We start from the raw sequence: 24,504 nt of genomic DNA, 5'->3' as shown, positions 1-24,504 counted from the left end.
GCTTTGAATCTGTGGGCGTGAAAAACATTAAATTCAACTGCAAATATAAAACAAATATGATTTTATAGTTAGATCAACAATTCAAAATATAGGGTCAGAAAGATAAAAGAAAAAATGAATAAATCACATTTACCTATCAAAGTTTCAATATTTTTCCCCAGGTAATCTATTTTATGGTGTCAAAGAAACACTTATATTCCTTTTTCACCCCTCAATGCTTCTGGAAATATGTGAAAACTAAACAAGTAATATTTTAAAAAATACTATGTCAAGATACATGAGAAGAATAGCTTAAAACATAAACTACAGAGATTCATAGGAGAAGATCTGAAAATATGGGAACATATATCCTGTGTGGGGATACATTGGGTCAGTATCATAAAAAATTCTCCCAAATTTTTACAAACTATACATCTGGCAAAGGTCTAATATCTAGCGTCTATAAAAAACTTAAACAAATTTACAAGTAAAACACCCCCATTAAAAAGTGGGCAAAGCATGTATGTACTTATGCAACAATCCTACATGATCTGCACATGTACTCCAGAACCCAAAGTACAATTAAAATAAATTTTTTTAATTTTTAAAATTAAAAAAAGAAAATGAAAAATAGTTCCCTGCCCAAAAAGTTAACTTGACAATTACAGCTCATCATAGATACAGATGACACAAACCAACAGAAGCTGTGACCAGGGTGGTGAGACCATAGAAGAGAAGACCTCGAACTGTAAAAATTAATGAAATCAGCAGGTCATACAAAAAGACCCCCGGGCACCACGAAAACTTCCACTACGTCAGATTCTTAACTTGTTGGTGACACGGATTTCTTTGACGATTCTGTGAGACCTATGCACTTCTCAGAATATTTTTGTAAGCAAAAAACAAAAATTGTTTTTATCAAAAAAAGAAAAAAAGGGGGGCAAAGGACATGAACAGGCACTTTTCAAAAGAAGATACATGTGTGGTCAGCAACAATGTGAAAAAAAGCTCAACATCACTGATCATTAGATAAATACAAATCAAATGAGACACCATCTCACACCAGTCAGAATGGAGATTATTAAAAACTCAAAAAATAATAGATGCTGGTGAGGTTATAGAGACTGTTGATGGGAATGCAAATTAGTTCAGACATTACGGAATTTGTGGCAATTCCTCAAAGACCTAAAGACAGAAATATCATTCAATCCAGCAATCTCATTACTGGGTATATACCCAGAGGAATACAAATCATTCTACCATAAAGACACATGCGTATAATGTTCATTGCAGCACTATTCACAATAGTAAAGACATGAAATCAACCTAAATGCCCATCAATGAAAGATTAGTTAAAGAAAATGTGGTACATATACACCATGGAATATTATGCAGCCATATAAAGGAATAAGATCATGTCTTTTGCAGGGACATGGTTGGAGCTGGAAGCCACTATACTCAGCAAACTAACACAAGAAGAGAAAACCAAATACCACATGTTCTCGTTTATAAGTGGGAGCTGAATGATGAGAACACATGGACACACAGTGGGGAACAATACACACTGGGGCCTGTCGGGGTGGGGGTGGGGGGAAAGCATCAGAATGAACAGCAAATAGATGCTGGGCTTAATATGCAGGTGATGGGTTGATCTGTGCAGCAAACCACCCTGGCACACATTTACCTATGTAACAAAATCACACTTGTACCCCTGTACATAAAAGTTAAAAAAAAAATTCTCCCTAGATTAAGCTATAAATTTAATTTGGCCCTTCTTCCAAAACATGATTGTTTTTTAGAATGAAACAATTTCTAAAATTTATACAGAAAAATAAACATGTAAGAAGACCCAAAATAATCCTGGAACAAAAGAATAATAAGGATGAAGCTAGCCATATCATAAATTAAAATACATAAAACTAGAATGATTAACATAGGGTGGAACTGCAACAAACTGGAAGTCAAGAAAACAGAGCAGGCTCTCCAAAAATAGTTCTAACTACACAGAGGATTTACTAGATGATGATACCCTTCCATGTCACCCCTCACCCTGGTGCAAATAAAATTCATCTTTCTCAAGAGTTCACCTAGCTAGCAAGGAAAAGACACATCGTGCATGAAATGTTTAGAAAGAATTGGGTAGTTATTAGGGAAAAATAAACAGAATTTCTATTTCATTACTAATCTAAAATAAGTATGAATAAAATAAGTATGATTTTATTTATGTAAAAATACAAAAGGAAATTGTGGAAGCATGAATTTTCAGAGTGGGTAGGGCTTTTCTGATTATTACACAAAACCCAGAATGTACAAAAGAAATGTGACAACTTTATATAAAAATTTAAAAATTATTATTCCTTAAATACCATAAACAATATCAAAGACAAATGACAAAATACAAAATAAAGGGAAATATTTGCTAAAAAATCATAAGGAAATGTGAATTTTTCTAACATGTAAAGAGCTTCTAAAAATCAAAATCAAAACTCAACATTTGAAAGTGGGCCTGAAAAGGGCATGAGCAAAGAGTTAGCTCATAGGAGAAGAAAACAAAGTAAACACATAAAAAGATGCTCAAATTAAACTATAAGATGATACTTTTCACCCAGCAGATTAGCAAAGATCAAAATGTTTGCTAGTGGGCATAGCTGTGAGGAAACAGACATTCTCTTTCATTGCTGATGGGACTGTAAACTGGTACACTTCTGTTAATGGTGATTCAGTAAGAGCTATCAGAATTTTTAAAGTCACACACCCTGTGGCCCAGGCATTCCACTTTTAGAATTCTTTCCTACAAACTTACTGGTACATAAGTATTATTCCTTAGCCTCCTGCCCCTACTTATACAAATCACACTCACCTGGCTATTCCCTCCAGGAAACTGCAAGTTGTAGGCTGTCTACACTACACACCACCTGAAGAGCCTTCATCCTTAAACCCTCCCAAATGTCAATAGAGAAAAAGAAGAACCAATATCATTAAAATGGCAATACTGTCCAAAGTAATTTATAGACTCAACACTATTCCCATTAAACTATCATTGACATCTTCACAAAATTAGAAAAAAACTGTTTTTAAATTCAGATGTAACCATAAAAGAGTCCAAATAGCTAAAACAATCCTAAGCAAAAAGAATAAAGCTGGAAACATGCTACCTGACTTCAAACTATACTACAAGGCTACAGTAACCAAAACAGCATGGTACTGGTACAAAAACAGGCACACAGACTAATGGAACGGAATAGGGAACTCAGAAATAAGACCACACATCTACAACCATCCAATCTTTGACAAATCTGACCAAAAAAAAAAAAAAAGGAAATGGGGAAAGGATACCCTATTAAATAACTGGTGCTGGGAGAACTGGCTAGCCATATGCAGAAAATTGAAACTGGACCCCTTCCTTACATATTATACAAAAACTAACTCAAGATAGATTAAAAACTTAAATGTAAAACCCAAAACTATAAAAACCCTAGAAGAAAACCTAGGCAATACCATTCAGGACACAGGCATGGATGAAGACTTCATATAAAAATGCCAAAAGCAATTGCAACGAAAGCAAAAACTGACAAATGGGATCCAATTAAACTAAAGAACTTCTGCAGCACAAAAGAAACTATTATCAGAGCAAACAGACAAGCTACCGAATGGGAAAAAATTTTTGCAATCTATCCATTTGACAAAGGTTGATCTCCAGAATCTACAAGGAACTTAAACAGATTTACAAGAAAAAAACAAACAACCCCATTAAAAAGTCGGCAAAGAAAATGAACAGACACTTCTCAAAAGAAGACATATATGCAGCCAACAAACATATGAAAAAAGTTGAGCATCACTGATCATTAGATAAATGCAAATAAAAAACACAATGAAATATTATCTCATGCCAGTCAGAAGGGCAATTATTAAAATGTCAAGAAACAACAGATGCTGGCGAAGTTGCAGAGAAAAGGACTGCTTTTACATTGTTGATGGGAGTGTAAGTTACTTCAGCCATTGCAGAAGACAGCGTGGAGAGTCCTCAAAGACCTAGAACCAGAAATATCGTTTTACTCAGCAATTCCATTACTGAGTATACTCCCAAAGAAATATAAGTCATTTTGTTATAAAGATACATACATGCATTTATTTACTGCAGCACTGTTAGCAATAGCAAAGACATGGAATCAACCTAAATGTCCATCAGTGATAGACTGGCTAAAGGAAATGTGATACATACGCGCGCGCACACACACACACACACACACACACACACACACACACACACCATGGAATGCTATGCAGTCATAAAAAGGAACAAGATCATGTCCTTTGCAGGGATATGAATGGAGCTGGAAGGCATTATCCTCAGCAAACTAACATAGGAACAGAAAACCAAACACCACATGTTCTCACTTATAGGTGGGAGCTGAATGGTGAGAACACCTGGACACACTGTGGGGAACAACACACACTGGGGCCTGTTGCAGAGAGGTAGGGGAGGACCAGAAAGAATAGCTAATGAATGCTGGACTTAATACCCAGGCGGTGGGTTGATCTGTGCAGAAAACCACCCTGGCACATGTTTACATATGTAACAAACCTGCACATCCTGCACATGTATCACAGAACTTAAAAGCTGAAGAAAAAAAAAGCTCTGCTAAGGGGGGGAATTCATATATACATATGAGAACTTCTCTAAACCACTAACACCAGAGAGATAAATGGTAATAACAGGTTAACAATTGTTAATGCAATCATCTTGCAGGCAATGTGCTAAGGGCTCTCCGTGGACTATTTCATTTATCACTCATAACAACTCTGAGGTAGGGGTTATTAGTTAATCTTATTTTTATAATTGAGGACAATGATACACAAGGAGACCAGCTAACCTGCCCAAGGTCCAAAGGTGAGTAAGTGGCAGAGTCAGCATGGGTACAGTGTCTGCCCCAGACCCCAGGTACTCCACCACTAAGAGACATTTTAGAAGCAAGGTACAAAGTATTGACTGAAGGCTTGCTTGCAGTAGAATGGAACACTGATGTTGAATTAAAGGTCCCACAAAATATAGGATGGGAATGTTTGGAAATCCCTAAATATTGCTTTTTATTTCAAGGCACCATTTCCACTAACCAGCTTGCTCAGATGTTCTACATTGAGCAGAACTTGTTTTTGTAAATGTTGTTTATTCACTGATATATATCTCACTGGTTTTATCCTCCCTACTTCCCTTCCTCCCAAAGAGAAACGCCTTGCTCAATCTTTGCACTTTCACTGTCTAATTCATTCCCATCTCCTTCTCTGAATGAGCTGTGTTCATGGGTGATGCCCACCATTTCTCTGCTCCTGGAGTTGGAGTTCCCTCCATATACTCCAAGCTCCCATCCTCTCAGGACACCCCCAAACTGCTCCTGAGACTCAAGTGAGGAATAGATCCATTTCCAACCCATGTTCCTCTAAATTCTGACAATTTTACTCTTGAGAAAAATACTAATGAGCTTTGATTTCCATAGTACTTTTCCTTAAATCAATTCAAGAACTAAATGCTTCATTATAACTTTTGTTCACAATAATCCAATTATTTCAAAAGCTGCTTTTATCTAGAAAAAAAAACCTTCGAGACAGTAGTTTATTATAGAATAATCAGAAAGTAAATATAAAAATAGGGAGCTAAAAACAATGAGTGGAGAGGAGAAAATAAACATAACACATAAGTTAAATAACTTTAAAGAGAGCCAAATGTAAAGATAATAGCAGCCAAAGCATTCTTCATTTTTTCCCTCCATCTTATCACCATCTGATATGCTTCATATTTGCTAACATGTTTGTCTGTATCCTCCTCCCACTCTGACTAGAATGTTAGCTCCATGAAGGCAGGAAGTTGACTGTTTTGTCCACTGTTGTTTTTTGCCCCTGAAACATAGAAAATGTTCAATAAGTACTCGTGGAGTGAGCAAATGAATGAATGAATGCAGCTTCTTTTCTACCACATCATCTCCACAAGCAAAATTTATTTGCTTTCATGCTCTGTTCAAGATATCTAGAGATTTTCCTCAAAATTTTTGAATAATTTCAAGGTAGAGAGTCATCTAGTCAGATCTAATTATGAGATGCAGAAAATCTACCAACTTACCATTCCCTAAGAATATGTTCACTCATTCTTTTAGGAAAAAAAAAGAGGGACGAGGCAAGCAAAAATCATATTTTGAGGATGAATGGAATCTATTACAGACAGAATTTTCTAAGCCACTTTTTCACCTACATGAAACAAGCTTACACATGCATATCTCACTGGTTCATAAAATAACTGTATTCCTTATAAATAGCACAAAGTTAATTGCCAAGGGAAAAAAAATCACTAAATTTTTGCAGTAGAAATACAGCACCAAATACCCATGGGGCTTTCCATACACTGAACAGTTTGTTAACAGGCACCTCAGTGATCTCAATTCTAAACTCCCTTCAGGTCTAAACTGATTGATTTAAGTTAGACTTCCTGGCTTCATTTCCTTGTGATGACTTTCAGTGTCAAAGTATATCCTCAAGGGCAAAAGGGATGGGTGAGGAAAAAAACATGTTATGCAGTTATGTACTACGCAACTGCTCTCCTTCCCTGCGGAATACAGACTTTTGATTTAATTAAACCTGAGGAGAGATTCCAAACAAATTTCCATTTGGCATTATTCAGACCCTATTAACTATCCTCCAACTTTCAAAAATGATAAACAGCATTTAGAGCTTCTGATACCATTCCCATCTCCCCACCGAAAGGTTCCTCATCTTTCCTTGCATTCTCTACCTTCCCCCCTCCCCACCTCCAGCTCCTGTTTCATCGAAGCCATCTGACTGCTGACACATCCATCATAACTTTAAGTTTCTGTTCAAGCCAGTCCCTCTATCTAGAATGTCCTTTCTACCTCCTGCCTTATCTGCATGTATACAGCCTACTGCAATCTGTTTATAGCAGTCTGCCTCATTACCAGTTATTTACACATGGGACAAATTCTCACTAGTTTGTGGCTTTCTGGAGGACAGGAATTGTGCTTGTTTTAAATCTTTCATTCCTTGGTACCCAATCCAATGCTTTGCTTATATAAGACACTTAATAAATTTTTATTGTTTACTTTACCGAAACTCATTTGAAAGCAGAAACATTTCCTAGGGTTTTGAATAGAATTTCTAACGGACTACATCAGGATGTCTGCCAATCTCTTTATCCTTCTCAGCATAATTCACAGTCACATTGGTTTGAAAAATTAAATTATCTACATAGAGCACTAGCTGCCAATGACAGCACCATAGGTTGTAGATGGTGATTCCCATCTGTTTGTTCAAGGATTATTCGGTATCTGCTCTACAGCAGCCACTAAACCAAGACTTGAGGTACAGAACATATAGTCCCTGCCCTCAAGAAACAAATCATCTGTTTGAGAGAGAAAGAGAGAGAGAAGTAGACAAACAGTCTGTAAGGTTCTGAGAGACACAGAACAACAGAAATGGTATACTAGCTCAGCTTTGGGCAAAAGAAGTCATTAAGGATGGTAAGTGTCAAAACACTTCCAAGGGAGATGACATCTGAATTTGCTTTGAAAGTTTAGTCTGAAGAGAGAAGAAGAAATAGCATGTGCAAAGGCACTGAACCAAGTGAGAGCACTGTAAATTTCTGAGCATTGCAAATGGTTTTGGTACTCCTTGAACATTCCATGGAACTTCAGAATTAAACACAGAACAAGGAAACAAGGGCTGTCCATTTTCATGGGCCTGATATGCAAGGCCAAGGAGTATTTCCTTTAATCTGTGAATCGTTCCATGGGCACTGTGCTATCCAGGCTGTCAACTTAAGATTCTAGGGAACAGGTAAGTTTAAACAAAGAACCGAATTGTCATTTCATGAATCACAACAATAGTGCAAATAAGCTTAGCTAATTTGTCTCTTCTGTTCAGCCCGGTCACAAAATCAGAAGCTAAAAATAATGTCTTGGAAAATTAGAAGATATATGTCTCAATGACAGCAAAGGTGCCCTTCTATGAAAAGAATCTCTCAATGGAATAACCACAGGAAAAATAAACTGCCCAAGCAAACCATTTTTCAACCAGCTTCTTTGAGAAATTGTGAATCAGTAAATAGAACACTGGCTGAGAATGAAAAACAACCAACTCCTTGAGGCATAAGTAGACTCTGAACTCCTCAAGAGGAGCAGTCATGTCTAGCTGTCTTACCACTAGATCTCTTGGTATTAGGGTGGCATTACAGTGGACACAACAGGTGTTCAGTATGTAACAGGTAAATGAGTGAATGGATGAAGGAATTATTTCACAAACATGACCACCTCTACACAGAAATCAATGATCATTTAAATACTTCAAGCAAAGGGGAAAAACTATGCATAGTTTTTGTAAAATTCTGTAAATGTTTACAGGAAAAATGGAATTTCGACATAAAAAATGCATTTCCACACAAGCATCAACAAATTACCATAAACATTTGCTTGATATGACTCACTCTGACTGGTACAGCCACGTAATCTGCATGAAATGAACCCAGAAATAATGGACACCAGTGAGACAGATACCACAAAGCAGTTTTGTGAACAATGAATGGCACAGTAAGTGTCCGCTATGTATTGTGGAAGGGGCCCCACACTGGGAATGGAGCAGCATTCTGAGTAAACCAATGCACCTTGCGCTAAAGTCATCCTGACCAGGTGCTATGTGGGTCTCCAGCCCTGGGGAAGTCACATCACCTCCTTAACTTCTATGGAATGAGAGGATAAGTAAGTTGCTCCTTAAGGTCCCTTTTGATAATCACAAGAGACTTTCCAAAATGTGTCACGATAAGCAGATAGTCATTATATACATATTCGCCCTGTTCCTGAAGGGTACCATTATCACACTTTTCTGAGTAACTCTGATGCTTATGTCACTGTCATAGTTCTGGGGGCTCTGCAGGTCAAAGGAAGGTACAGCCTACTCCTTCCAGGAATGTCTAATATGGGTCAATTGTCTTAGAAATGATCATCCATCTAGTAGCAAATAGAAGTGAAATAACACTTCACAATGTTTTAATGGCTGGGTTACAGTCCTCCGAGATTATCTGGACCAAACCTCATGCAGCAGATACGGAATTTGAGTCACACAGCCAGTTAGTGGTGGGAGCTGACCTGGAATCCAGGGGACCTGGAGATATCTCTCTGTGACTGGCTGTGGTCTCTGATGGTCTCCAGACACTCATTCCCTCTCTGACACTCACAGGAGGTCCCCAGTGGGGGACCAACAGGAAAGATGTAAGTAAGTGAATTCCTACTGAATTACATGATGTCTGCTTTCTATAAGAACGGCTGCTGGCTCACACACACCAAAAGGTCAGTCAACAGATGTCTAATTAAGGGTTAAAGATTTCTATTAGAGAAAAAGCTCACAAAGCCTGTCATTATGTGTTTTTAACAATTTCTTCACTCTTCAGACTTAAGAGCAAACAGCCTGACTGGAGAATTAAATGCTAAACATAGGGAAGAATGTTCCCCTTTCGTCTTGCATTATTTTGGGGCTGTGATTTGGTTCTCCTCCAAAATTCTGCCATCTCCCTCTCCACCTAAGAAGTATAACTTGCAACATAAACATTTATGACAGTCTGGATAGATTATTATGCTACTGAGGACATGGTTTTTTCCCTGCAAAACTGGTCTAGTAACGACAGTCCTAAATGAATTCAGTAGGGAGGCACAGATCAAAAATACCGTATTCGACACAGCGCATGAAGCATTTCTCCTATTTTACACAATCTGTCTGAGTTGCCAATTGAATTGCAAGTTCCTTTCAAAGTAGATCACCAGAGCAGGTGTGAGAAGTAGTTCTGAATCTCTGCCGAAGAACGGTCTTCCCTCTAAGAAGCTTCATGTGGGAGTTGCACACAACTCTTTTTACGCTGTAAAAGGGGCTCAAAGAGATGGTAAGAAGGATTATACCCTTTTTGGCTTAATAATATTGGGAAAAGAAACAGAAAAATTCAGCCAACATCCTAATGATATGGTTCATTCATCTACCAAAGAAAGGCTGTATCACATAATCAAATGATTTTACTTTATAACACCATAAACTCCCACTCTTAACACAAAGAACTTTTAGACAGTAAATATATTAAGATTTGAGGGCAGTCCAACCTAGACAGATCCAGAATGTCATTCATTAAAATGCAAAATGCATTCTATTTCTGGTCCTGGTAATCAACTATGGAAAACAGTTTCGATGACAAGAATGCCTGCAGAAGTATGAGGTTATATTTATATTAACAGAAACAATTTCTTCCCTCAGTTACAGGAATACAGTTTGAACATTTGGAGTTTGTTACTAAAACTTGTAATTAACTCTTCATTAATTGTCATACACTTTTCACTGTCTGAGTTTGTGTACATGTAGGCATGTTCACATACATAAAATGGCAAAAGTGAAGAAGAAGAGAAAGCAGAAGGCAAGAGGAATTAAAAATGGAGACTTGGTTCATAACTTAAACTGCAGGTTTCAAATTAAACCACCACCAAAAGAAATAGTGAAAGCACAGTTTTGATGATAGCTATAATTAAAGAATGTTAAAAAGAAAAAGAATAACTGCATCTACACCAATTTAGGTGTCTCCAGACCCATTTTAAATAACTTCAACTTGCTAAGTCTGCAAGCAAAATCACTTGCAAGGCACAGCAGCAAAGTAAACACACACAAAATGTTGCAGTGACTTCATCACACCAAGAAGCTACAGGCTCCACTCAGCACAGCTTTTATCAATTTTTCCTGCGGTAGTTTTCTATGCTGCTTTCAGAGACCCTGCAAAGGAATTAACATGACACCATGCTGTGAGACAAGGAAATGCTGAAGAATGCACTCTCCCAATTCAAAGAAATTCTCAAAGGCATTATCTGGAAGTGGGGTCTAGGCAGTGGGGAAATCCTTACCAAAAAAAAAAAAAAAAATCCAGTTAAAGCAATATCTGAGGAATTTTCCTTCTGTTCTCTAAATCAGTATGCTACAACTATTTTTTAAAAAGTATATACAATTGACACAAGTACTAACAACAGTACATTTGTGTACATGCTTGTATATATGTGTATTATATATACGCACATATATACATGCACACATATAAACATATACAGTTCTGACTGCATAGGAAAGCAATCTGTTTAGCAAAATAAATAAAACCTAAATAATGTTTTCTCTCAAGGCTAAAGTTGCTACTAATAAAATGAAATATGTTCTAAATGCTTCTGAAATTGACTGCAGTGAGAAATACTGAATCCATTTCCATGACACCCAAGCTGATTCTAACTCTTTCCATCTTAATGAGTATCTACAGTTGAGTTGCCAGGCACCATATAAAATCCTTTCAATTAGAAAAAGAGAAAAAAAGATTAAGCAAAGTAAGAGTGCACCATTAAGGATGAAAGTAAACAGCAAAACATTAAAGAATCATAGAGGAAGCAGAGAGGTCTGACAGTCAAATTACAATACAGTATTGCTGTGAACCACAATTGAGTGTAGGGAAGAGTGGTTATTAGAACAGCTAAGCCAAACAATGCTGATCATATTTTTTAAATGGTTTTGGGTTTTTTTTTTTCTGCTGCTAACCTGTATGCTGATTTTCCTCTTGAAAAGGGCTAACATGTAAACATCTACAAATTCTTGCTTTTCATTTAAATGTATGCTTTTATATATGCAAGGAACCATTCACTAAAATAAAAAAATAAAAAATAAAAAAAATGGAAAAACAACAAACACATATACTTTGGACCCAGAGAAGAGGGTAAAGGCATATGCCTGATGTCATCACCACTATTTTCAGAAAAATCCACATGAAGAGTGGACATAAAAGTAGTGAAAATGAGCAAGACAGCTAGGGAACTTTACATTCCAAACTCCCAATCAGCAGGAGGGACCAGAAATTCTACCCCATATTCCCCCACACCCCGCGTCATATATCACAAACAAAACATTGTATTAGTTCAGTACTATAAGAATCAGAGACACAGTACCTTATGAATCAGAAACTAAATTACATTTGGTAAGAACCTTCTCTAGAGTGAAATGGACCAGAGTTGGAAAACCTACACAAATAATTTATCTCCAGTCCAAGACTTGAAAATAACTAAACAGAATTACAACTGTGAAGCTATTCTTTGGAATGATGCTTTGATCAAAATAGTTCAACACACCTGCTAACAACAACAACAAAAAAATCACTGTTAAGAGAGACTCCTGCAATGCACAGAAGTGAAACTACTAAAATGTTTCCTTTGGGCATCAAAAAGCTGCCAGTAATAGACCAGAAGTTGTGGTGCTCTTTGCAGCAAACCTCAGGAGACCAGGTGAAAAATTAGAGCACTATTGTAAGAGTAATGCCCTGGAATAAACAATCTGCCACATGCATAGTCTTTGTCAGAAACCTGCTTATATTCTCTTAGAAAAGTCTAACCATTCTAATAATCTCAAAGTATTTTATCACCTAGTAGGAGGACAAAACTATATTGTCAACTCAGAAATGTTCCTGTCCTCACTGCCCTACTGCTCTCAGAAGAGCCTGCAAAATATGGTTTGCAGAACTGGGTACACTGAGACTCGCAAGGGAAAGAAGCAATGAGGTCATGCAGTCAGTCTACTCCATCTGCCAGCGCAGGATTCCTCCTGCTGAGAATGTTCCTGCCCAAGTTGTAAACCCCACAAGATACAGGGTCATCCTGGACCCACACAGGCAGGTGCAGAAAGTGCAGCTGCCCGCAGCAGACTAGACATAACTCACACGTGTGTGCTCATCTTCACCCAGAAAGATGGAAGAGTTTTCTATACGGGCAGGTCACCCCCAGCCCTTCCGATTCTGAGTGAGTGCCCCCGGCACACTGAGGATTCATCCTGCCCAAATTTGTCAGTCATTGTCCACAGATTCCCTGCACACTGCTGCAGTTTACCATCGTGAACACATTTCCCCGGTTGCTGCTTCAAGGACAAAGACAGAGCACTTATATACGTATCACAGCAGAAGAGCTCACGTTTATGGAAAAAGATAAAAAGACAAACATTCCAGGCAAATGACCCCTGGCATTTTAGAAGCTGGATCATCCCACACAAGATCCATGAAAGCAGAAAAAATGCAGAAGGAAGGTCACTAAGCTTAGCTGGGAAGAGGGGGAATGAACGGTTCAGTTCACTGCAGCAGCAGAGCAGCTCATTCAATGTAAGCACTTACCATAAAAATAGAAAGAGTCAACAGAAGGAGAAGGGATCCTTCCTCAGTGCCTTGGTGTCTTCAGCAGAAAGAAATCCACTGTGAACCGCCAGGCTCCAGTCGGGAGGAGGCCAGCAAAGTGATGACAGGCAATAAAACCACCACACAAGTCCTTTTCAGCCTCCCCTCGGGCCGTATGCAGTTGTTTGTGCTGTAAAAACCCTGAGAAGTCTGGAACAGGACTCTCCCGAGAGCGAGCCGGAGTGAAAGCAGCCTGGTGGATTTCACCACCGTTTCAGAGTCTCAGAGCATCATGCCCAGGACTGGTCCTCCCGCTCCCCAGGTGCAGGGGAGGCATGGCCGGGGGAGGGTGGGCACTCGGCTGGGCTAGGGAAGACGAGAAGAGGTATGGAAAGGAGTCTCTTTAGAGTGGAAGGAACTGCCGGAGAGAACATCGGTATTCCATATCAGTTATTGCCAGCGACCAATCAGCCCAGCCAGGGGGCCGTGTCAGTGTGACAAGAGAGCAGCAGATGACATCCAGTTCTGAGAGTGGCAGGACAACCCCCTGCCTGGAAGAGAAATTTGGGAGGATTGGCATCTTACCCTCTCCGCAGATGCTGTTAACATTTGCTTGTATTTAACAAAGATATAAAGCCTGATAGTTACACTAGCCATGCAGGAAGTTTTTGAGGCATCCCACAGCATCTCAGCAAGAAGCCAGACTTGAAGCCCCCTAAATGATATCCGATGGCATGTCACAGCCCAGATAGCCCTACTGATGTGCCTCCAAGAGGTCATCATGATTACAGTAATGGCACCTAGGCTTCTTTATGCCCAAAATGCAGGATAAGAAGACCAGGGACCCGACTTTCTACTTCAGAAGTGAAAATTTTAAGACAGAGAAGGGTCAAAGGTCTCTCCAGGAATTTGACTGCCAATCTTCATTAGTTTTCTTGTATAATATAGGTATAGAAATATTGTTAGAGGAGAGTGTCTAAAGATAGTTAACATGTCCCTTTTAGAGCTCTTTAATCACCCATAAGACAAAATATGTGTTTGAGATAAACAATAATAATAATTCGTAAGCACACTAAAGATTGAGAAACTCTGACTTACACTAACAGACGGAGCAAATCTCTTGGTGATAAATGAAGGGCACATGGAGCACTCTAAACTTTTCCTACTTCCCTTTACCCCCATTCTGTTTTCATATTGAACCTGTAAACTTTGTTCATCTATATTAATTAATTTGTATTTTGTTGTGATGATTACATTACACAGCGGCATAGTTTCTGAAGTTAAATGCCAGTTTAATTGGACTCCACTGTAAAACTTCAGAACTTTTTGTAAGTTGGGGAGATTGTCTTGGGTCACCTTTTTATCACTGCAGAACAGATAACTCCCTTTAGCCAGTCAAGAGTTAACAGAATATATACAAATACCTTGGGTTTTTGTTTTCTTTTTTTGCGTGTGTAGGTTTTTTTTTTTTTTCCAGGTGACTTACATGATATAGGGTTTTTAATTTTAGTTGTCTGTTTTTACCTAGAAGTTGGAATATCATTTGCACATTTTGCTGTGATCTCTACCCGCAGGCAAGCTGACTTTGGGAAGCCTGAATGCCACAGCTTAAAAGGAAGGGCTGGGCTCCAAGGAAGCAGATAACTCAGCACCAAAATGAGTCACAGCAGAAGGCCATAAAAATGTTCCACATCAAAGATGAACATAATAAAGTGAAATTTTTTAAACGAAGAAGAAAGGATGGCTTGCCAGGGAAGTCCTTGTAAATTATATAAGGAAAACCTGGGAGACTTTGAGTCTCAAATGCTGTTTTGTTATTCTCATCAGTTCAACTCAAATCAGCAAACATTTGAAGAACATCAATTATGCATCAGGGGTACAGAGATGAGTCCTTGCCTTCAAGAAGTTTACAGTCTCATGGACAAATTTAAATCTTCTTCTTGAAATTTCAACACTACAACTCTTGCCAAGACAGAAAATGTTCTACTATTTTAATGTTCTTCAGATTAAACCAATCCATGAGGCTGGAGTTTAGCCCCAAAGCTCTGAATTAGCCTAAATTAGATTTTTGTCATAACCAAAGCCTTTCAGGAACTATAAATGCACAAATAATTTTTGAAATCTAATTAATATATGAGAAGGTTCTTTAACCGAATGTTTGTTTTTATCTGCATCAACAGATTCTGATACCACAAAAGCATGGGCAGCATATCAAAGAAAATACTTAATAAGAGAATATTATTTAAAGCTCCTAAATGAATTGAGATTAATACTGCTGATGAAACGAGTTCATACCTTGAATATATAGGGTTATAATGATGCATAAAAAGGATAATACAGCAGAAATACAAATTGTCTAGTGGATTAAGAACTGCACATCTATATGACAACTGATCATTAAAAACGGGTATTCCAGTTATTAACTCAAATGCCATTAATTTTTAAAGTTGGGTCTCTTTATTCTGCTCTACTAAAAAAAAAAAATGACAGAAAATGCCTCCCATTTCAGATAGCAACATTAATTGTTGTAATGTACAGAATGTTTATACAAGTCAATTAAACTTAGGATGATATCAGTGATTGTGTCTTGCTCACTCGTGTAGAACCAGTACTTAACATATAATAAGTTCTCAATCAGTATTTGTTGGGATGGCCATTTGATCAAAAGAATCTGGCTAAAATTCTACAACAGCATGATTTAATGCCTTTTTCCTGACTACAAGATAAACTAAATTATGTACCTATACCTGCCACTTGTTTAAAAAGAAAAAAGATAGCTTTTTCAGGAACTTTGTTTCACAGAAGCTTGTTGACAGAGCTTTCTAAAGTTTAAAAGACAAGGATTCTTCAAGCTCAGTGTTTCCACACTAGGGTAGACACAGTTCATGGGAAATGGATTCTACCTTCTGTAACTAGCCTAAGGAGAAAAAGTGAAAACATACCTATTTTCTGGACCACCAAGAGGGTAAGCAGCCACATAATTCCATTTTTGACATCAGAAGCTTTTAATGGAAGTATAAGAATCGGGACTTTTAAGTAACTTTCTGCCAATTAATGGTAATCTGCATAAGGAAAAGTCTGTGTCTCTTCCATCTAACTTCTGAAAGCCAGTGTCTAAAATAACTAAATGCCACTGTGCACCAGAGTTGATTCCAATAGCTCCACCTATCTCTCCAGGCCTCTGCAGCACTTATAGTGCAAGCATTATGTACACCGGGGCACCTGGGGCTCAGGGAGGCTGGAGGCGCTCACCCAAGTGGCAAAGCCAGTGTAGGAACAACGGGAACAGCCTCGGAGCTTCCTTTTATATGGAGACATTTATCTGAACATAGGAGGGGGTCTCCCAAGAATCTTCTTGTGAGACTATTAGGGGACCCTTCCTACCATGTTACATGAATTTGTATGAGGTAGAAATGATACAAGTCCAAGTTAAAGCAGAAACTCTTCTTTTACTTCAAAGATTAAATGTAAACCTTTTATGCAACAAAAAAATAATTTCATAATGCTTACAACTTAAAAATAATTTGTATTTGTTGATCTATATTTCTCAGCTCTGACTCTACAGTTATTTTATTTATTTTTTTTTTTTTTTGGAGACAGAGTATCTCTGTGTCACCCAGGCTGTAGTGCAGTGGTGTGATCTTGGCTCACTGCAAACTTTGCCTCTTGGGTTCACACAAATCTCCTGCCTCAGCCTCCCAAGTAGCTGGGACCACAGGTGCATGCTGCCATGCCCAGTGGGACCACAGGTGCATGCCACCATGCCCGGCTAATTTTCTGTATTTTAGTAGAGACAGGGTTTCACCATGTTGCCCAGGCTGGTCTCAAACTCCTGAGCTCAGGCAATCTGCCTACCTTGGCCTCCCAAAATGCTATGATTACAAGCATGAGCCACCGTACCCAGCCTCCAATTACATTTTAAGGCCAAGAGGAGTAATCCTTAATTACTAGAATATACTATAGAGGGAAAGAATATTCTAGAAAAGTATGGGACTGACATACACATTAAAGTATGGTCTCTTACTAAATTCTAAAATCTAAATTATTTGTCAGTATTCAGCAAGAGACCTCAAATGGAGATAGGATAGGTTGAACTGCTAATGTTTCCCAATCAGAGGTCACTGGCTGGGGATAATTTCCCCAAAGTGCTTAGTAGGTGGGCTTTCAAACATACGACAACCATTCCAAATAACAGGTATCTGCAGCACATAAATATAATCAGAGCATTCAGGTTTTCAAAACATTTGTTTGCACAGTCAGCATTCCTTAGCTCAAAGAATCCTATGGGATCATCAAAATCAAATCATACAGAAAGAATCCATAAGATCACAGACCCATAATTTTTTTTTTTCTGAAGATAGAAAAATAAATCAGTGGCTGACTTAAATAGTCAGTGAGAATTAGGCTGAGTCTGGTAAAGCCAAAATAAGAAGTATGTGTTTGTGCACCAATGTCAGAAAATTAGTGAGTGCATTTAAAATCCAACTGGAGTATCTCCACATCCAATCAGTCCTTAAGTCTTACCAATGTTACCTCTGTACTTCTCCTCAACACAGAATTAGGGGCTGCGACCAATTCTTTCTCCCAAACTATTACAATGACTTCTAAACTCTCCTTAGTTCCAATCTGACCTACCTTAGCCATTAGCATTTTCTTTCTAAAATACAACAAATATAATCAAGCTATCCCCTTGCCAACAGGTTTGGGATGATCAGGCCAAATAGAGCCATTCTTGTGCCTGACATTCAAAGCCCTCTGCAATATGACATCAGTCTACATTTCCAGCACCATTTTCCACCATTACTTCCTATACATCTCATGCCCTGGTTACACCTGTTGCTATTCTCCACAGACACTGTATTCTTCGATTGCCATAATCCTTTTCTCCTAGAATAACCTTCCTGCTTCTCTCCCTGGAGAATTCCTCCACACCACTATCACTTACCCTTCAAGGTCCAGTTCAATGTCATCTTCATGGTGAGGCCTTCCTCAAATTCACCAAAGTGACTTATTTAATCACTTCTTCCTCTGTGTTTCCATAGTGTTTTTTTCTAGTCTTTTAATCAAATATGAATAGCAGATAACACTGTGCTAAATTAGTACCTTTTAACCTATTTAATTGGGATCCTTTGATATTTCCAGTGCCTGACACACAATAGTAGCTCAATAAGTACACGAAGAATCAACCTATCTTTCATGCCTCTTCTTTATAGTGCAAAGCACTTTGAGGAAAGGACAAACTTGTTTTCGGAATTCAGGCCTACAAGCTTATGAAGCATATATATCTCCTCATTCAACCAGGGGTTTCTATGGTTTAAGGAAAGAGCACTGCATTAGAATCACAACAGCCAAGTCCCAGCTCAGTGCCCTGTGTCACCTCAGGCAATCTCTTAACCTAAATGAGAAGTATAAAACTTGTCCTGCTTATGTTTGAGAACTTTCCTGAGCTACAAATGAGGTGCTGTATGATAAAGAACTTTATAAACTATAAAAGCATATGGTAGTAGGCACAGTTATTGTCACCACTGTCATCATTGTTTTATAATTGTTATTGTTGCTAATATCCCAGAAAAGACATTGTGAAATTTGTTAAGACAGGTATCCTATGCAAGCAGCCTAGGAGGCCAGTGACTCAGCACTTCTGTCAGTCCAAGTGCCTTGTTTCAGTCCTGCTGGTCTGCAGTTAGGATGAGGTAGAAAGAGCAGAGTTGGAAGGCCTTGACTCTGCCTCACTCTGTTACTTCCTAGCTATGTAGACCTGGTCTCTGAGACCCAGTTCCCTCATCTAGGAAATGGGAATAACGATGCCTACCTGACTACATGGAATGAGATGGGTATATATATTTATTTATGGCATACATACATCCATTATATTTATGAGCCTCTAATAAGCATTCTGTGAGTGGTCAGGAGAAGGTAGCCATTTCTCCCCAGCTCTGTCACATCTACATGCCCTAATCACTGTCCTCCTGTTTTTTCAACTCACCAAGCTCGTTCCCACCCCAGGGTCTGTGTATCTGTTTCTTTTGCTTGGAACCCCTTTTCCTTATATCCTGGAATGACTTCTCATCAGAAAGCCTTCCCCGACTCCCACCCCATTTATTTTCCGTACAGTACTCTTTCTGTTTTTCTCACGTTTATCTCTATCTGTAACCACCATATTTGATTGCTTGTTTAATGTCTGTTTTCTACACTATCATGTATCCTCCACTCAGGCAAGGACTATTTCTTCTGTACTCCTCACTGAGCCCTCAGAGCCTAAAAAGTGTCCAGAACATAACACACACTCAATATGTTTCTTGAATATTCACACCATGACCAATCTTTATGCAACTGTTCCCAGGTTCTCTACATCTATACAAATTTCCAACTATCTTTGACTATTGAATAGGAATGAAATCAAGGAGATCACCTAGGATGGAGCACAGGGTAGCACAACAATGTCCAAATTATATAGATATTTAATAATGTGTAAAACCCATTAAGAAACATTAAAATGTTATCTAGTAACAGGAAAACCTACAAATAATGTGCCAACTCTTGCACCCTACAGAAACAAGAATGACCAAGAATGGCAAGCTGGTCCTCACCTCACCTCAACTGGAACTAAGATACTGAGCAAAAATGTTAAATTACATTTATATAATAAATCAGGAAGTTCAATGGATCCCATTTCACATTTTCCTTCTCTTATTTTATGTTAAAATTGTTCTGGTCCAAGCCTATCCTGGGAAGAAATTTATAAGGTCCTTGATCCCTGAATCATCAACTAGAACAAATGATTTCAGGCAGCCCAGAAATCTAGGCAATTTTTCTTTCCTCCCAGGAAGCTGTCTCAAAGGTGAGATACACAAAATCTTTTCGAGGCTGACCACTTCATCTGTGTTTTCTGTTTGGCCTAGACTTAGAGGAGGCCTAATAAATAAATAACCATGGCAATCAGGGATAAAGTATGAAGGTTACTTTCTAACGGTCATTTCAATTACAGCATTTTCAATTAGCAACAACATGTCAATCTACCAAATAGGCATATGAACTTATTTGTCATCAGCAGGAAGCAGGTAGCTTTGTTTTTTAAAGGAATAAATGCCCTAGACCCAATACCAAATCCATCTTTTTTCCTCCAAGCTTGCACTTCCTCTGACTTCCCATTTTTCCACTTAAATGCATCACTATCTACTCTGTGGCCCAAAGAAAATGACATTTGTTGAACTCCTACATGGATGACAGTTTTGGCCACGTTACAGGGCAGCTAGGAATCTCAGTGCCATCCTTACTTTAACCCATGTTGTCCATATTCCCTCCTGGACATTTATTTCTTCTCTCTATCCTCACTGTGCTTTCATTGCCCCAGTCTAGCTATCAATTTTCCCCAGAGAGAATATGACAGTCTCAGATGCAGCCTCCCTGCCTTGAGCCTCACTCTGGCCAACGCTGAGGATTTTTAAATGAAGACACTGCCGTGCCTTCTCCTACAGAAAACTCTCCTCTGCTTTTTACTGTGGACAGGATGAGGCCTGTTATGAGCCCCATGACTACTCTCCTACCTTTCTTCTTGCCATCACTCACTACTTACATCCTCTCATTCACTCATTCTAATGCTCAGAGTTGCAGAACTCACCAAACTGTTTAAAACTTCATGGTCCTGGCACAGGCTTTTTCCAATGCTTAGAATTTCTTTGCTGTGTCCTCCTCCTTGTGAACCCTTATTTATTCTCCAAGGACCACCCAAGCATCTTTCTCCTCTTCAAAGTATTCCTTGACACTCCATCCCCACATCCCCAGTGGAGTTAGCCATCTCCAAGTTTTGGCACTGATCACGCAGTAGCAAAACTATCTTATTATGTGCTTCCTTCAGAGAAGTCCCCATCTTGAGTTTTATTCATCTTTGTATCACAAGAGATAAACTCTCCCTGGAGACACTCAAGTACATGATTATTAAAAAAACTGGCAAGACTCCATCTCAAAAAAATAAAAATAAAAATAAAATAAATAAATAACTTCTCTGTGTGTTTGGCTCTTTTTTTTTTTCCAGAAATGGGCAATGTTTTATTTATATTGTTGAGGGTAAATTAATTATATGAGAAAGATATGGCCAAGAGGGTGTAATTTTTTTCATTAATCCCAATGAAGGAAAATCGCTTTTCTTTTTTCCTGCTCAGAAATACAGAATCAGGCAGGTAAATATACATTAAGTCAAGCAGTGTGATTCATGCCTATAACAGCAGCAGTCTGAGAGGCCAACGCAGTCACATCTCTTGAGAGCAGAAGTTCTGGAACAGGCTGGGCAACATGGTGGAACCCCGAACCCCATCTCACATACATATGTACATACGTACATGAAAAACAATGCAATAGTTAACTCCTGTGGTGGTGTGGAACATGCGTGTAGTCCCAGACACAGACTGGCTCTCTTACTAAATTATATGTTTCCTGAGGGATGGAGAGTATTTTTACCTATCTTTCTTTTTTTTTTTTTGAGACGGAGTTTCGCTCTTGTTACCCAGGCTGGAGTGCAATGGCGCGATCTCGGCTCACCGCAACCTCCGCCTCCTGGGTTCAGGCAATTCTCCTGCCTCAGCCTCCTGAGTAGCTGGGATTACAGGCAAGCACCACCATGCCCAGCTGATATTTTTTTTTGTATTTTTAGTAGAAACGGGGTTTCACCATGTTGACCAGGATGGTCTCGATCTCTTGACCTTGTGATCCACCCGCCTCGGCCTCCCAAAGTGCTGGGATTACAGGCGTGAGCCACCACGCCCGGCCTTTACCTATCTTTCTAACCTCTCGACTTATTATGATGTCTGATACATATGGATGCTCAGTGTATATCTGTAGAATTATTTAGAGTACGATTGGCTAAAAAGAAAAAAATTCTTCAGTACAAAGAATTTTTAAAATCCCTCTGAACTGCTTTCTAATTAGCTCATTTACTAAAATTTAAATCTAAAACATCTCCTTCTCCTTGAGATTATAAAACACCACAGGCATTAATTTATTCCACAAAGATTCATCCTCTGAAATCCTTGGCTTTTAATGCTAACCCAACTAATTGAGGTACCTTGGGGATAGTAAAGCATTCCAAACATACTTTCTAGTTGGAATTGCCTGGCAAAGGAATAGGTATCAATTTTTCCAGTCAGAAGGGGGCTTGTCGGAGAGATTTCAGCTGCGTTCAAGTTTAGAGGGAAAAAGTCCTGACTTCCTAAGTGCAAAGTTTCAGTGAAGAGACTGGAGCTATACCAATGGGCTGCTGACGTTTCTTGGTGGCCCAGTGCCCTGCCTCCGCACAGTGGTACCACTCCAAGAACAAGTGTGGCTTGAAGAAGTAGGGCAAGACTGGGACTTACAATGGGCCTGCCATACCAGCCTAAGGATTATTCCATTCCGTGCCCACCCGCCACCACCCCACACACTTTCCCTACCTCACAGGAAGTTAGCCATGATGCATACAAAGAAGTGGACTAAACTAAATGCCTCTGCTCATAACTGCAATAACTATCAGTGCCTAAAGAACTACATTCCCCTTGGTCAGGCTAAATTCAAACAAGCAAGAAAGCTCACTTAGGCAATTGCAGGGACCCAGCCTGCTTTCACTATTCCTTCAGTGTCGCTGATCCATAAGCAGAAAATTAAAAATGAACTCTAATATCAGTGCTATGGGAGTGATTAGCTAGTCTGCCATTACTATAGAATTTCCCCTCATTGCTCTAAAACTAATTTCAAGTTCTATTACTTAAGCTGAGAGGAGAAATCAGAATGAGCATTTTAGAGGAATGTGACATGCTCATATTTTGGTAAAATAAAACTAGGTCAGCCACTGAACATTCTACACCTTTATAGGGATGAATTTTTCCTTTTATAAATTTTTAAGAAGTCCTTTGAACCTCTAACAAAAATAAATCTGCATTGCTGGAAGGAATGCAAAATGGTACAGCCACTTTGGAAGACACTTTGGCAGCTTCTTACAAAACTAAACATACTCTTACCTTATGATCCAGCAATCATACTCTTTGGTATTTTTCCAAACAAGGTGAAAATTTATATCCATGTAAAAACCTGCACATGAATGTTTATAGCAACTTTATTCATCATTGCCAAAACTTGGAAGCAACCAAGATGTCCTTCTATAGAGGAGTGGAAAATAAAACTATCGTATATCCAGACAACGGAATATTACTTAGCACTAAAATAAAAATGAGCTATCAGGCCAGGAAAAACATGAGGGAATCTTAAATGCATATTACTAAGAAGCTGATCTGAGAAGGCTACATACAATATAATTCCAACTCTATAACAGTCTAGAAAAGGCAAAACTAGGAAAACTGTAAAGAGATCAATGGTTGCCAAGGGGGAAGGAGGAAGGAGGTATGAATAAGCAGAGCACAGGAGATTTTTAGGGCAGTGAAACTACTCTGCATGATGGTGGATGCATGTCTTTATAAATTTGTCCAAACCCATAAAATATATCACATCATGGGTGAGCTCTAAGGTAAACTATGGACTTTGGGTGATAATAACGTGTCCATCTAAGTTCATTGGTTATAAAAACTATACCAATCTGGTGGGGGATGTTGGTAGTGGGGGGAGCTATGCATGTGTGGGAGACAGAGGGAGTATGGGAAATCTCTGCACATTCATCTCAATTATGCTGTAAACCTAGAAAATAAAGTCTATTTAAATACAACAAAACTGACTTTCCCTGAAGACTACGTAAGCCTTTTTACTATGTTCAGTTGTCCTATGAAGTAGGTACCTCTAGAAAGCAAAGGGCTTTGTTTAAAAAGAGAAAGAGAGAGGGAGAGAGAAAAGAAGAAAGAAAAAATGAAAAAAAAAAATAGAGAATTCCCCACACCCCACATAAAACAAAGTCAAGTTCTAAGGAATCCACTGGGATAAGCACACAGACAAACGGCATAGCCCTGCTTTTACAGCACTGAATCCAAACACAAATGTTAGGGTAATTGAATATTCCTGTAATACACTTTCCCTTATCAAGGCCTAACAAACCAGAACACTGGGAACATACTGTGAATTCCACTGAAAAATTAAAAAGAAACCTATAAACAAGAATTCTTCCTCTTTCCTTCAGCGGATCCTCCCCTTTTGGATTTATTTTGTGTTTCTGCCTAGGGCTAAAACAGGAACTATGTTAGCAGAGGAAAAAAAAAAACACATGTGGGGTTCTACGCAAGACTAAAAACAGGAGAGAATCAGCTACCAAAGATTTAACTACACCTATAAATTATTGACTGTCAACTGCAATTACAATATGAGAGAGGAAAATGAGTATCCTTAGAAGAGAGCTGCAG

At 38.6% G+C, this 24,504-nt stretch overlaps 1 protein-coding gene across 6 annotated transcripts in view; it reads right to left on the bottom strand.

The window, feature by feature from the left end:
• The window catches only part of ANO4 (anoctamin 4), a 398,033-nt gene that overhangs the window by 306,163 nt on the left and 67,366 nt on the right, over nucleotides 1-24,504 (bottom strand). For 3 of the 6 annotated variants that reach the window (XM_032298978.1, XM_032298992.1, XM_032299000.1), the window contains exon 1: nucleotides 13,193-15,238. The exons of 2 other annotated variants lie outside the window; for them this stretch is intronic. The gene's annotated coding sequence lies outside the window, so the exon portion shown is untranslated. Of the gene's footprint in view, nucleotides 1-13,192; nucleotides 15,240-24,504 lie in introns of those variants that run through there. One more of the 6 variants, XM_032298986.1, reaches the window with a different exon arrangement.

This window comes from Sapajus apella, unplaced genomic scaffold (genome assembly GCF_009761245.1).
Source record: "Sapajus apella isolate SASKATOON/1434 unplaced genomic scaffold, GSC_monkey_1.0 scaffold2, whole genome shotgun sequence".
NCBI classification, from domain to species: domain Eukaryota; kingdom Metazoa; phylum Chordata; class Mammalia; order Primates; family Cebidae; genus Sapajus; species Sapajus apella.
The sequence above is the reverse complement of the archived record's forward strand: the minus strand, read 5'-3'. Positions and strand labels throughout refer to the sequence as shown.